Source organism: Neomonachus schauinslandi, chromosome 2 (assembly GCF_002201575.2).
Source record: "Neomonachus schauinslandi chromosome 2, ASM220157v2, whole genome shotgun sequence".
In the NCBI taxonomy this organism is placed as follows: domain Eukaryota; kingdom Metazoa; phylum Chordata; class Mammalia; order Carnivora; family Phocidae; genus Neomonachus; species Neomonachus schauinslandi.
Window position 1 is genome coordinate 153,834,225 of NC_058404.1, and position 15,855 is coordinate 153,850,079.

The following is a 15,855-nucleotide window of genomic DNA, read 5'->3' on the forward strand; positions in this document are numbered from 1 at the left end:
GGTTTCAGAAAAAGACCCAAAAACATGAGACATCTTCTATAAGAGCTATTTATTTTCAGGTTAACAAAGTATAAGGAAATATTTTCTGCAGTTCTTACTCAAAAGCCCAAGATCTAAAATCACTCCAATGTAAGAATTCAACATTTCCTCTGGAGGTTAAATTGATATACCCTATAACATAAGAATAACCTATATGGCTTAACTGATTTTTACAGCATGAAAACAAATTTGAGTGAAAATCAATGTTGAAAATCCCATGACAATTATGAGGCACAAATTCAGATCATGATAAGAACATACTTATTTAATGTTGTATACCTTTGAATTGATTTAGCAATCTTTTTTCCCCAAGATTTCAATGATTAGAATCCAAATAAGATCCCTTCTAATATAACTTCATAAAAATTAGTATTGAATTTATTATATCTGTTATTTCTTCAGCTTAGGTACTATGTTGTTCAAAATCGGGGAACATAGGAACTATTTTATAACTGTCAAAAAAGTGATACATTTTTAAAATTAAAAAGAAACTCAAGAGATATTTTAATTCAGAAGCTATACTGTTCAAATGGAACCAAACTTGAAGTTATCATAAAATATCTATCTAATTTGGATATCTTTGAATATCATGTGCTCATATGAAATAGAAAAAAATGCATATCCAAATTAATATCCCTTTATTTGAAGGTATTTTTCCTAACTCAATCCTTGTTAGAATTCAGGAAATAGCTGTAACAACTTTTTTTCTAGATATGTCCCCTAAGGCAAGGAAAACAAAAGTAAAAATAAACTATTGGAACTATATCAAAATATTTCCTTCTGCACAGAGAAGGAAACATTCAACAAAACTAAAAGGCAACCTACAGAATGGCAGAAGACATTTGTAAATGACATATCTAATAAGGGGTTAGTATCCAAAACATATAAAGAACTTATACAACTCAACACTCAAAAAACAAATAACCCAATTAAAACATGGGCAGAAGACATGAACAGACATTTCTCCAAAGAAGACATTCAGATGGCCAACGGACCCATGAAAAGATGCTCATCATCACTTATCATCAGGGAAATACAAATCAAAACTACAATGAGATATCATCCCACCATGGCTGAAATCAACAATGCAAGAAACAACAGGTCTTGGCAAGGATGTGGAGGAAAAGAAACACTTGTGCATTGTTGGTGAGAATGCAAACTGGTGCAGCCACTGTGGAAAACAGTATGGAGGTTCCTCAAATAGTTAAAATAGAACTACCCTATAATCCAGTAATTGCACTATGGGGTATTTAGCCAAAGAATACAAAAATACTAGTTCAAATGGATACATGCACCCCAATGTTACCTATAATAGTCAAGGTATGGAAGCAGCCAAGTGTCCATCAATTGATAAATGAATAAAGAAGATGTGGTATACATAAACAATGGAATATTACTTAGCTATAAAAAAGAATGAAATCTTGCCATCTATAATACATGGATGGAGCATAATATCATGCTAAGTGAAATAAGTCAGGGAAAGACAAATACCATAAGATCTCTTGTATGTGTATTTTAAGAAACAAAACAAATGAGCAAAGGGAAAATAAGAGAGAGAGACAGACCAAGAAATAGACTCTTAACTGTAGAGAACATACTGTTGGTTACCAGATGGGGTGGGTAGGGGAAATGGGTTAAATAGGTGATGGGAATTAAGGAGTACACTTGTGATGAGCACAGGCTGATGTATGGAATACATCATTATAGTTGAATCATTATATTGTACACCTGAAACTAATGTAACACTCTGTTGACTAACTGGCATTGAAATAAATACTTAAGAAAAGTCTTTAGAAAATAGATACCACTCCCTATTATGTTTTGACAGAATCCTTATTAAGGATTCCTAATAAAGTCTAATAGAATGTCCCAGAAGAAGCTGAAGGGTACCAGGGTGCCAACATGATTCTATTATTTGCAGCTATAATTTTTTGACAGCAGGAATTCTAGAAAATAACTTTATTTTTTTGCATTTAATATGGCCTTAGCATAGTAATTTGCACATAGAAAATACTCCACAACTATTAGTTGAATGAATACTTCTGGTATTGTATTAGTTTTCTATTGCTGCATAACAAATTACTACAAACTTAGCAACTTAAAACAACACACGTTACTATTTCACAATTTCTATAGATGAGGAATCAGGTACAGCTTGGATGGGTCCTGTCTCCAGCATTACACATAGCTATAATCAATGGGTCAGCCAGGCTGTGTTCTCATCTGGTGGCTTGCCTGAAGAAGATTCCATCTGAGGGCTAATTTAAGTTGTTGACAGAATTCATTTCCGTACAGCTATATGACTCAGGGTCTCATATTTTTCTGACTGTTGGTTAGGGGATGCTTTCAGGTCCTTGAGGCCTTCCACAGTTTCTTGCCTTGTACGCTTCTCTAACATTGGCTGTTTACTTCATCAAGCCCACAAGGAGAATCATTCAGTCAGAGAAAGTCCAGTCTCTATTTTAAGGGTTTTTGTATGTTTAGATGAGGTCCATCCAAGATAATCTCTCTTTTGATTAATGCAAATTCAACTGATTTAGGACTTTAATAACATCTGTTAAATCCCTTAACTTTTGCCATATTCTGTTGCCCAGTAGCAAGTCACAGATCCCACCTATACTCAAAGGGCATGAACATCAAGGGATAAGAATCATGGGGGCTACCCTAGGATCCATCTGCCGCAGAGGTGATACGATTTAGAAAACTATCATGAGACTTACACTTAGACAAACATACCCTTCCTGTTACTATCTGTGTGATTTAGGATAAGACAATTAACCTCTTTAAACCCTCTTATCTTCTCACCTTTAAAAAGAAAGCAATAATAACCATTTTGCATTATTATCAGAATGAACAAGGGCGCCTGGGTGGCTCAGTTGGTTAAGCGACTGCCTTCAGCTCAGGTCATGATCCTGGAGTCCCAGGATCGAGTCCCGCATCGGGCTCCCTGCTCGGCAGGAGTCTGCTTCTCCCTCTGACCCTCCTCCCTCTCATGCTCTCTGTCTCTCATTCTCTCTCTCTCAAATAAATAAATAAAATCTTTTAAAAAAAAAAAGAATGAACAAAAAATTATGATTATGTAGGAATTCATAAATGGTTGGTAACAAGATTTTTATAGTCTAGCCATGGTGTGAGATATCAGAAAAAGTTAGGCCTGACTTTGTCTTAAGTAAATTCACTGTATTTTTCAGACCTAAACTAAACCAAAAGTATCTGTCACTAATAGATTCCAACTTCTTGCTTTTCTCTCTGGTTTCAGTTGAACAAAGTAGGTCCTTTGCATAAGTAAAGATGAACTATGGCTTATTAAGAACCTATCATTGGTGCTCGCTTCAGCAGCACATATACTAAAATTGAACCATACAGAGAAGACTAGCATGACCCCTGCACAAAGATGACATGCAAATTTGTGAAGTGTTCCATATTTTTAAGACAGAGGATCATAGGGGATGGGAGGGAAAAATGAAACAAGACAAAACCAGAGAGGGAGACAAACCATAAGAGACTCTTAATCTCAGGAAACAAACTTAGGGTTGCTAGAGTGGAGGGGGGTGGGAGGGATGGGGTGGCTAGGTGATGGACACTGGGGAGGGTATGTGCTATGGTGAGTGCTGTGAATTGTGTAAGACTCATGAATCACAGATCTGTACCCCTGAAACAAATAATACATTATATGTTAATAAAAATAAATAAATACAAAATAAATAAATAAAAACACCTTGCCAGACAGCAAAAAAAAAAGAACCTATCATTGGTCAGGCTTTGTCCTAAATGATGAGCTAGAGACAGAGACCAAGACAGAGAGATAATATGTATATGAATATATAGGTTATATTCATATATATGAGGAGAAGGAAATATTATTATTCCTATTTTTTTTAAAGATTTTATTTATTTACTTGAGAGAAAGAGAACATAAGCGGGGGAGGGGCAGAGGAAAAGAGAGAAACAGACTCCCTGCTAAGCAGGGAGCCAGACGCAGGGCTTGATCCCCTGACCCTGAGATCATGACCTGAGTAGAAGTCAGACACTTAACTGACTGAGCTACCCAAGCATCCCTATTATTCCTATTTTACATGAGGAAACAATCTATGACTCTTACAAAAACAAAATAACATACCTGTTGACACACATAGTGGCCAAGAACAAAATAATTTAAGTTAAAAATCTACATTTAAATGACAGCTCTCCACTTGAACAAATTATTTAATCTCTCTGTGCTAATGATAATAATACCTACCTGCATGGGTTGTTAGAAATATTAATTGAAATGACATGTAAAGCATTTTGCATGCAACCCTAAGACACAACTAGTATTATTTATTGTAAGTCTTTGGAATTGGGGTCCAATTTTTGGTTCTGACCACTAATAATTACCCTTCCCAATGCCATTGTAGAAGTTGCTAATTCCCCTTAAAGCTAAAAATACACTCAGGAGAGTACCTAGCCCAGAGCTGCGAGTTGCACCTGCAACTCTCTAATAAGCTATAAGCTGCACAGATGCCCAGGGTTGAGCCCATTCCTTCCCAAGTGCAGCTAGAGATTGCAGAGTTCCAGCATAGAACAGATGGAATTCACAGGGACCTATAACCTGGAAAACCTCATTCCTACTCATACAATGAAATAGGGAATTGCAAACAGTCTAAAGGGCTTTTTGTTTCACCAGTTGTTACAGAGAAAACAAGAACTCTTCAGTGGCCTTCAGGGGACTACACTGAACCTGGAGTCCTCCCTCTCCATGTGATCATATTATATTTTCTAATTCTTTAATAGTTTTCACTGTTTTCACCTGCAATCTCTCTCTCTCTTAATCAGTTAATATGTTTCCAAATGAAAAGGTACCTCATAAAGACAAACCAAATTTTAAAAAAGTGGTGGTATTACCTCAACACTCACCCCATTTCAGTACCACAAGTCTTTATGGGAAAGGAAAAAAATACCAACTTAATTTTAATCATCCTCCTTCGTTTATGTTAAATATTTCACATCATCTACTATATAAATTAAAATGGTAAATTTTATCTCCAGATATACCCTAGAGATCCATTTTGATATCTAAGATTCCAGCTTTAAGTATAAATGGAAAATAGTTGGGGACAGGATGGAGCAGCACAGAGTTACATCCACTGGGTTAAACTGGTTTCTGTGTTGGGTGTGAAAATAGGTATCTGGTTATCCAGGTTGAATTATTTTCTTTAACTGGTGGCTATTAATCACATAATAAAGAAGTGAAAATATCCCTATAATAACAGAAATTCAAGGGGCGCCTGGGTGGCTCAGTGGGTTAAGCATCTGCCTTCAGCTCAGGTCATGATCACAGGGTCCTGGGATCCAGCCGTGCATGGGGCTCCTCGCTCCTTGGGGAGCCTGCTTTTCCCTCTCCCTCTGCGTGCTGCTTGTCCCCCCTGCTTATGCTCTCTGTCAAATAAATAAAATCGTTAACAAAATAAAGGAAATTCAAAATCAGTAGAAACAACTATCCTCCTCCCATCTTCTTATATCTAGTTCGATTTACTTTCTTCATAAAACTTACCATCATGAGAAATACTCTTACTCCTTTACCTGTTTACTAATTTACTAATCTATTCTTTATTGTTCTCCACAAGAATGTGAGATCAGTTAGAACAAACATCTTTCTTGTCTTGTTTACCACATTATTATTAAAATCTAGAACAGGGGCTCCTGGGTGGCTCCGTCAGTCAGGTCATGATCCCACGATCCTGTGATGGAGCCCCACAGGGACTCCCTACTTCTCCCTCTCCCTCTGCCTGCCACTCCCTCTCTGTCAAATAAATAAATAAAATATTTTTTAAAAATAAAATAAAATCTAGAACAGCGCCTTGCACATAGTAGAAGCTCAATAAATATTTACAGAGCCTTTTTTTTATTAAGATTTTATTTTTCATTTATTTGAGAGAGACAGAACACAAGGAGAGCATGAGAGGGGAGAGGGGCAGAAGGACAAATAGACTCCCTGTTTTGCGGGGAACGATCCCAGGACTCTGGATCATGACCTGAGCTGAAGGCAGACGCTTAACTCACTGAGCCACCCAGGGGCCCCAACAAAGCCTCTTAATAGCCATTAAGTCTAAGAAAATAATTTGTTACTAACTCCATACTGATTTGCTTTATAGTCACATGAGTACTTGAAAATATCTGATGGTAATTTTAATGATATTGAATACTTTATTTGTAGAAGTTGATAATGACAAATATCAAGCCCAGTGTTGGAAAAAGAAGCTGAAAAAAATACATATAGAGAGAGTTGTGGCCATTTATATTTCAATTATATTTTCCATACATTAAAAAAGAAGGTAATTTTATTCTCATCTGAGGATTGTTAAGGAAGAACTTGAATTTACTTGTCTTCTTTCTAACAATTGTAAATCACCAAGAAATCATCAGATTTTTGCTTTGGAAGGAACCTTGGAAATCATCCAGTCTACTTCCTTGTCTTCTAAATGTGTAAAGCGAAACCTGGAGAGACTTGGCAACTTGCCTACATTACCTAGGTTGTAGCTCTCAAGGAAGGACTAGAAGTCAGGTCTCCTGACACTAAATCCAGATTTCTTTCCACTACATTTCTGGCGTGCTTAGCAAAATTATTTTTCTAACTTCAATCCTGCTTCTCAAGTTTGGTTAGGTTGTGTGTGTGTGTGTGTGTGTGTGTTTTCCTTTTGACAGTTCTATGCATATTTCTTTTCACAATACCTCATCACTGGTGCATTCATTGCCACATATTTTGATGTTTTATAGTTGGCTGCAAATATTTAAGGCAGATACATTGTGTGATGCTTTGTCAGTTTTTCAATAAAGGAAAAGACAGCAGCTGAGGTATGTACCTGTTCTATTAAAAACAGGGCAGCAGGACTATCAAGTTTTAAACTACTTTTGATGGCTTGTATTAGGAAGCCCTGTCAGAACAAAAGGAACTCAAATTCTGATTGATTAGTGTTGTCTGGTACATCATAGTCGGCTGCCTTAGACCAAGGGTCTTGTGTTAATGCTATTTGCGTGTTACTGAAGTCTGTCAAAATGTGATCACATGATTGTTGTTCTGCTGCTGCCATCACAAAAATAGTGTGATGAATTTTATAAGAGGTTCTCAGGGCACAAAAATTTTTCAATAAAGAAAAAAATGTGACACGGCATGCAATATTTCAAGAATATTGCTTTGTTTGCCTACTTCCCTTTTTAGATATTGTCTCCTAATATGTTTCTACTTTACCTGTTTATCACTGCCTCTGCCTCAGCATCTACCATGTGAGGGATGTTGAGGTTTAGGAAATGCGTTTTATTGTTTGGGTTATCATTTGGTTTCTAGGCAAATATCTGATAATGTGGAGAATAAAACACTGCACAATTTTGTCCTGAGTTTTTCCATTTCTAAACCTCAACATTTTGCTTCGTTTTTTAAAAGCTATGAAAACCCAAATAAAAGAAAATCCCATTTAGGCACAGTATTCAAGATGCAATTCAGACACTCCAATCCCAATCGTTCCTTTCTAAGTTGTTTACACTTTTTTTTTTTTGCTTAATTAGTTGTTTTCTTTACTCGTAGTTTTCATGTTGAGTGTGTAATACAGCAAATATCAAAGGGAGCGAAAACAAACTAATCGTTGCTTAGAGAATATTACTTACCAGAGTATTTTATGTACTGATTCTGGTCCTAACTCCTCAAATCAATTCAATCAATGGTGAAGACTTTCATGTGTTCAGTCAAGATCAATTAGGCTTTAGTGCAGATTCATGCCATCTTTCCAAAATATTTAATATTCATCAGATTGTGTGCAAATTTAGATAGCTGTCTACCTTTGCTAGCGTTTTTAGTATTTTTTTTTTACAAAAATACTTGCTTCAGGGGAGAAACTCATCTGCCAGTCATAACTAAGCTCTCTAGCTTAAAATACACAATTATAACCATGGAATGTATTTGTCTATTTTGTTAACACCAAGGTGGAATTAAACCTCTTGAAGACATTGTTCTATAATACATGTCGTTTACCTGATTCTGCCCACTTTTTGGTACAAAACTCATTCTTGTAGTCAGAGGAATTCCACCTCAAGAATTTTTTACTTATGACTGTATAAAAATGATATATAGATTTCTTTTTTTTTAAGATTTTATTTATTTGAGAGAGAGAGGGGGAGAGAGAAGCAGACTCCCCACTGAGCAGGGAGCCTGATGCAGGACTCCATTCCAGGACCCTGAGATCATGACCTGAGCTGAAGGCAGACACCTAACCGACTGAGCCACCCAGGCACCCCAATACATGGATTTCTTGAAACTGAAGGGATTATGACTATGTAACGAGAAAAATCGACAGTTAAATATAAAATGCTCACGTGTGTGTGTGTGTGTGTGTGTGTGTGTGTGTGTGATATTTAGAAAATTCCCAAATCCATTTTCAGTTTCTCAGTAAGGAAATTTGATGATCCTTACCTGGTGTTAAGATCATTCTCTCTATCCTGATCTAGGATAGATTTCTATCTGAAAGTTTCAAGGCATCACTTCCTGTTACAAACAGGTTATAGTTTGTCTCAAGATGTTTGCAATAGGATGTGCATTTATTATTCTAGGACATTTCTTACTATTTTCAAACCTATTTGGTGAAAGGACAGAAATCAAGTTCCAGTTCTTAAAAAGTAGATGTACTAATGGTTGAATAATATTCCATTGTATATATGTACCACATCTTCTTAGGCTAACTGAACATAATAATAAAATGAAATAAAATTAAATTAAATTAACATTAAAAAATAGGTAGATGTACTAGAGTGACTCCTTGAAAACTGAGAGAGCATGTCATTCCCTCTGTACCTTTCTCCATAAATATCTACTAGCAGTGGGTGGGGATGGGAAGAGTAGGGCGAGGCTGACATGACCCCGAGATCACAACCTGAGCCGAAGGCAGCTGCTTAACTTACTGAGCCCCCCCAGGCACCCCCTAAGTGAAAAGTTCTTTAGGGTAACCTAACATAAACAGGGTGCCATCCTTCACCTTCAAATCATCATGCTGACTTCACCTCACTTCATGCATTGCAGATGATGAGGGCTTAACTGTGGCAACATGTGGAAATCATGACAAAATATATCAGAACTCAGAGAAACACAAGGAAATCCACCAGGATATGGAAGTGAACTGACCACCTTTTTGAAATACATTAGCCCTTCAGGTTTCATGAATAATCAGGCAAGAAGGAAGTCCTGCAAGAGTAGTCCCAAATTCCAGGGGCGCCTGGGTGGCTCAGTCATTAAGTGTCTGCCTTCAGCTCAGGTCATGATCCCAGAGTCCTGGGATCAAGCCCCACATCGGGCTTCCTGCTCTGTAGGAAGCCTGCTTCTTCCTCTTCTACTCCCCCTGCTTGTGTTCCCTCTCTTGCTGTGTCTCTCTCTGTCAAATAAATAAATAAAATCTTAAAAAAAAAAAAAGAGTAGTCCCAAATTCCAGAGACTTGAACAGAATTTAATTTTATTTAAGTTTTCCTGTCCCTGAGTGAAATCTTGGGCAGGCCTCCAAACCTATCTCCTGACTCTTGAAAATAAAAGCTCTCTGTTTACTTTTAGTTATGAGCCTAATCTCATTTATACAATTAAAATGTACATTCTATGAACTAGAACTCTGAATTACATTTCAAGTATAAGTTTCTCTCCTTCCCTAACTTGCACATGATGCTAGTGGGAAGATTTCATATGACTGGTATTGTCATGAGGGTCATGGTACATTCCAGACTGGGTGGGTAATTAAAGCTAACTCTTTCTTTCATGAACTAGTGTTATGGTTCTTTTTACTCTCTCATTACTCGAGGTGTCTTATGCTTTTGGACAGTGTCTAAGACCACCCAAAGGCAGCTTTCCTTTTTGCATATGGTTCAGATCTAGTCAAAAAGAAACATGTAGCCTTGACCCATTTTGTTGGAAGTGAGACTGTAGTTACTTTCCTAATGCAGCACTCTATTCTGCTGCTACGGGCCATTTCCTCTCAACTTTCTGAGGGGAGAATGTGAGTAGGGAAGGCATTCAGATATGTCCCTAATACTGGCCCACTATGCTCCCAAACTGCTGGCACCATAAATCAAGATCCTCATGCTTGACTTCAAATGAGGTAAAGCACAATCTCCCCTACCCCTTGTTAAACAAGTACAAGCCTCTCCTAAGAAATCTTCCCTCTAATTCCCGAGCTCACCCTTTGAGGTTGAGGTAGATATTGAGCCAAGGATAGCAAAGCTGAGTTTGGGCCTCTTTATTTGCATGGCTAGCATAAGTGTGTGGTGCCTCGCTTTAGAATGCCAGAGCACTTGTCACCTGATAGGCTTCATCTTCTTGAGACCATTTGGGAATTCTTTTTTTTTTTTTTTTAAAGATTTTATTTATTTATTTGAGAGAGAGAGAATGAGAGACAGAGAGCAGGAGAGGGAGGAGGGTCAGAGGGATAAGCAGACTCCCTGCTGAGCAGAGAGCCCGATGTGGGACTCGATCCTGGGACTCCAGGACCATGACCTGAGCCGAAGGCAGTCGCTTAACCAATTGAGCCACCCAGGCGCCCGAGACCATTTGGGAATTCTGGTACTTAGACAGATAACTGAATATAATAGCACTCATACCTTACGTTAGTAGGACTAATCATATCAGTTTCCTTACTTCCAGTGTATTATCCAAAATGGTGGCTGCCAGCTTCCTTAGTTGAAAAAAATGGCTGGGTATTGCTGCACTCTTTAATTCCAGCTTTCTTATTCTGTTCGTGTTGATCACAAGCCATATTCTTTCTTCCCTAGTCAGCATTCTCATTGTCATCAGTTTTGCCTACTGTGATGATGATAGAGATGTTTTCAATTCCTTTGACAGAGAGATTCATGTCTCGCCTGAGGTGAATTATGAGCTGAATTATATCCCCCAAAACCTCATATGTTGAAGTACCAAGCCCCAGAACCTCGGAATGTGACTATATTTGGACATAAAACTGTTAAAGAGGTAATTAAAGTTAAACGAGGTCATTGGGTGGGACTTAATCCATTCTAACTGGTATTAATATGAAGAGGAGATTAATACACAGACAGGCACAGAGGAAAGACCATGTGAACACATAGGGAGAAAATGGGTATCTGGAAGCCAATGAGAGGTCCCAGAATAAATCAACCCTGCTGACATCTTGATCTTGGACTTCTAGCCTCCAAAACTCTGAGACAATGAATCTCTGTTGGCTAAGCCGTGCAATCTGTGGTACTTTGTTGTGGCAGCCCTAGCAAATGAAGACAAGGTCCATGCAGAAAACACGTCCACGTTGGCCAGAAACAGGGACATCATGACATTTCTTTTGCAAGCCCATTAAAATAGTTTTTTCTCCTGGTCTTCACACTATAGCAACTCAGGAAAGGCTTTTATTTAATCATTTCAAACTCATTATCTTATAACTCTGACAGTCTACACAGCACAGCAGTGAGTAATTGTACATATCAGTATTTTCCTTTAAAGAAAAGGGAAGATATTTTATTATGAATAAGGTATATTTTTGAGAAGACACAACAAATTTAACCCCAATTAAAATATCTACCAAATTTAGAGGCACCTGGGTGGCTCAGTCGTTAAGCGTCTGCCTTAGGCTCAGGTCATGATCCCAGGGTCCTGGGATCGAGCCCCGCATTGGGCTCCCTGCTCGGCGGGAAGCCTGCTTCTCCCTCTCCCACTCCCCTGCTTGTGTTCCCTCTCTCGCTGTGTCTCCCTCTGTCAAATAAATAAATAAAATCTTTTAAAAAATATATCTATCAAATTTAAAATATTTGTGTAAAAATTTGCTTAAGCTAGAAATGTGGGACAAGTAAAAGAAGGCTTCACCATTTAATTTCTGTTTAAGTTTTGTGTCATATGTAAACAATGAGTTAAGTAAGGATCTGTTTTCTTAATTCTGCATATTTGATTAATTACAAATGTCTATACAGATGAAATGAACTTTTAATTGTCATTTAAATATTTTGGTTTGTGTGGCTCAGATTTATTTTCAACAAGTAAAACAGTAGTGTAGATCATAATTTTTGCCACTCTTTTGATAACAGTAAAGATAAATCATAGATAATTTACATCAATAAGAAACTCCCTTATCTGAAAGAAGTATTTCATTCCCTCATATGTTCAAAGATAATATATCCAGCAAAGTAATCAGTTTAGGTCTTGAATTAACATTAACCAAGATAAACCAATTATTTTTTGAGTCAAAACAAGTCTTATTAAATTTTCTCCCTAAGAATAAAGGCAGTTATTCCTTTAAAATGGTTTATAAAATTTAGAGAAAGACCTAGCACTGGCACATAAGATCTATTTATTCCATGAATAATAATAATGAAGTTAAAGAGCAAGAAACCAATTATTACCTAATCAATTCTCTCATATATATTTCTGTATCTTCTCTGTGGTAAAGGCATTTCATTTTTCTAATGGCATACAGAGTATCAGAATTCAAAGAAATCATTTTATGTTCATTTCCAAAGACAAGTCTTCTCTTTTGGTGTTAGTGATTTTTATCATAATTGATCCTCCTTGAAATCAATTGCTTTGTAAGGTAACATTTGTTTAAGCAAGGTCAGACCTTTGGAAAATCCATGCACATTCAATTTGATTTAAAGGTGGTTTTCTTTTCCAAAATGTAATGATTTCTAAGTAGCTAGCAGACACTTTATAGCTGTTGAAATAAAATATATTCACATAGGCACTTTAAGAATAAATAGAAGCATGAGAACTATAGAAATCTCCTGGATGGCTGCAAAGCAGTAAATTATATTAAGCTGAAATACACTATTGGGAAGAACAGAGTAACAAACTTGAGAGGTTATAAAGTAGATAAGCAAGTTTGTATACCCTATGTTTTATATGTACATCAGGGCATATGCTAGTGGGCAGAACTTATGATTGGCTATGATTTTACATAACTCACAGTGATGAAATTGTGCACATGTTAGAGATAGGTCTACCTTGAGAAAAACCTATCAACATGGTGTAAAAACCTGCCAATTGTAAGTCCTGTGTAAATTGAAATTACAGCTTTTTTGCATCCTAGTGCTTAGTTATACTATACTATGAACAGAATACTTCCCAGTTAACCATTTTTGTGACATGTACTCTAATGCCCAGGGACTAAACTTCAGTCATGTCTCCATGTCCACTTTCTTTGTCATTTTTATTTTAAATATGTTTCTGAATGTTCAGGTAGTTTCTATGGTATTTTAACATGGAGAAAATTTTAAAATTTTAATCTGGCAAATTTATCAGTCTTTTCCTTATAATTTTCAGGTAGAAGGCTCAGAAAGCTTTTTTTTTTTTTTGGACATCAGCTACTTCCTCGTGTTTTCCAGATTTTTAAATTCATTTGTTGTTTGTGTATTTTACTTTCAATAGTTTAATTCACCTGGGATTTGAGTGTTTTGGATATAACAATGGTCAAACTTGATTATTATTAATTTTTTATTTAAATTCAATTAGGCAACATTTAGAACATCATTAGTTCCAGATGTAGAGTTCAGTAATTCATATAATGCAGTAATGCATATAATACCCAGTGCTCGTCACATCACATGCCCTCCTTAATGTTGATTACTTTTTTTTAAAGATTTATTTATTTATTCCAGAGAGAGAGAGAGAGAGAGCCCGTGCGTGCGTGCACTGTGGGGGGGGAGGGGCAGAGGGCGAAGCAGTGAGAATTTTAAGCAAACTCCATGCTGAGCAGGGAGCCCATCTCAGGGCTCAATGTCATGACCCTGAGATCATGACCTGAGCTAAAACCAGGAGTCAGACACTCAACCGACTGTGCCACCCAGACACCCCTTGATTATTTATTTTTAAGACCACTTTTCTATACATTTGCAGAAACTTTTACTTCTTTCCTATAGTGTGTAATGTCTTTATTATATACTAAGAATATAATAAATACAATATACATATATATTGTATTTTGTTTCGTGACAGTTTGGTCTTTTCTATTGATCTAGCTTCTAATCCTTGCTCAGTTTTATGCTATTTTCATAATTGTATTATTTTGTTTTTATAACATAACACATTTTTATACCTGGTAGGGCAAATCTATCCTTGTAACATTTAAAAACATCTTAACATTCTGCCCTTATTATTTGTTTTGGTGATTTTGAGAATAGAGTTGAAGAGGGGGAAAAAATGGCATTTCATTGGCTTTACAACTGAACCAATGCATTTGGAGTTAATTGGGTTTTTTTTAAATCATTTTATATTTTATGTGTCTGTTAGCCATTTGTATGTCTTCTTTTGAGAAGTGTCTGTTCATGTCTTCTGCCCATTTCTTGACTTGATTATTTTGATTATTTGTTTTTTGGGTGTTGAGTTTGAGAAGTTCTTTATAGATCTTGGATACCAGCCCTTTATCTGTAGTGTCATTTGCAAGTATCTTCTCCCATTCTGTGGGTTGCCTCTTTGTTTTGTCGACTGTTTCCTTTGCTGTGCAGAAGCTTTTTATCTTGATGAAGTCCCAAACGTTCATTTTTGCTTTTGTTTCACTAGCCTATGGAGATGTATCTTGAAAGAAGTTGCTGTGGCCGATGTTAAAGAGATTACTGCCTATGTTCTCCTTTAGGATTTTGATGGATTCTTGTCTCACATTGAGGTCTTTCATCCATTTTGAGTTTATCTTTGTGTATGGTGTTAGAGAATGGTCAAGTTTCATTCTTCTGTATATAGCTGTCCAATTTTCCCAGCACCATTTATTGAAGAGACTGTCTTTTTTCCATTGCATATTTTTTCTTGCTTTGTCGAAGATTAGTTGACCATAGAATTGAGGGTCCATATCCTGGGCTCTCTATTCTGTTCCATTGGTCTATATGTCTGTTTTTGTGCCAATACCATGCTGTCTTGGTGATCACTGCTTTGTAATATAGCTTGAAATCAGGCAATGTGACGCCCCCAGCTTTGTTTTTCTTTTTCTACATTTCCTTGGCGATTCAGGGTCTTTTCTGATTCTATACAAATTTTAGGGTTGTTTGTTCCAGCACTTTGAAAAATATCATCGGAATTTTGATTGGGATGGCACTGAAGGTATCGATTGAAAGATACGGCATGTGTCTTATGTTGTTTAAACTTTCTTTACATTTCTCAATAGAGTTGTGTGAAGAACTTCAACTAAGTGTCACATATTTCTTTTTAGAGTGATTTCTAAGTGTTTATGGTTTATTGTTGGTAGTGTTTACTATTGTTTCTACAATTTATCTTCTGAGTATAGCTGGCATAATAAAAATGCATTTAGGGGCACCTGGGTGGCTCAGTTGGTAGAGCGTCTGACTCTTGGTTTTGGTTCAGGTCATGATCTCAGGGTCATGAGATCGAGCCCTGAGACTGGCTCTGCACTCAGCAGGGAGTCTACTTGAGACTCTCTCTCCCTCTCCCTCTCCCTCTGCTTCCCACTGTTCACACTCTTTCTCACTCTCTCTCTCTTTTTCTAAAATAAATAAATAAATCTTTAAAAAATGCCCTTAGATTGTGTGTATCTATCTTAAACATAACCAATATATTAAATGTTCTCATTATTTACAGGAATTTTCTGCCGCTTCTCTTTAGTTTTTTAATATTGTGGCAGAGACTACTTTTGTCCTACCCAATGGTCCTTCTCATCTCCTTTACTAAGAGATCCCTGATTTTATTTGATGTATCCATAAAGATTTTAAAACTGTCTTCCAATCTCACTTAGAGAGTAGGATGATCATGGGATATAGTCTGTGTAAATGGAAATTCTTAAATGGACTTTCTGGAAAAAAATAATTAAATAGCAGGAAGACTCACCAAGCCATGATCTTTTTTTTTTCTTT

General features: G+C 36.7%; 1 non-coding gene across 1 annotated transcript; it reads left to right on the top strand.

Moving 5' to 3' along the window:
- The first annotated feature begins 3,362 nt into the window (after window positions 1-3,362).
- LOC123324143 lies at window positions 3,363-3,468 on the top strand. The gene has a single exon (XR_006539636.1). It is a non-coding gene; the product is annotated as a U6 spliceosomal RNA (small nuclear RNA).
- The last annotated feature ends 12,387 nt before the right edge of the window (window positions 3,469-15,855 follow it).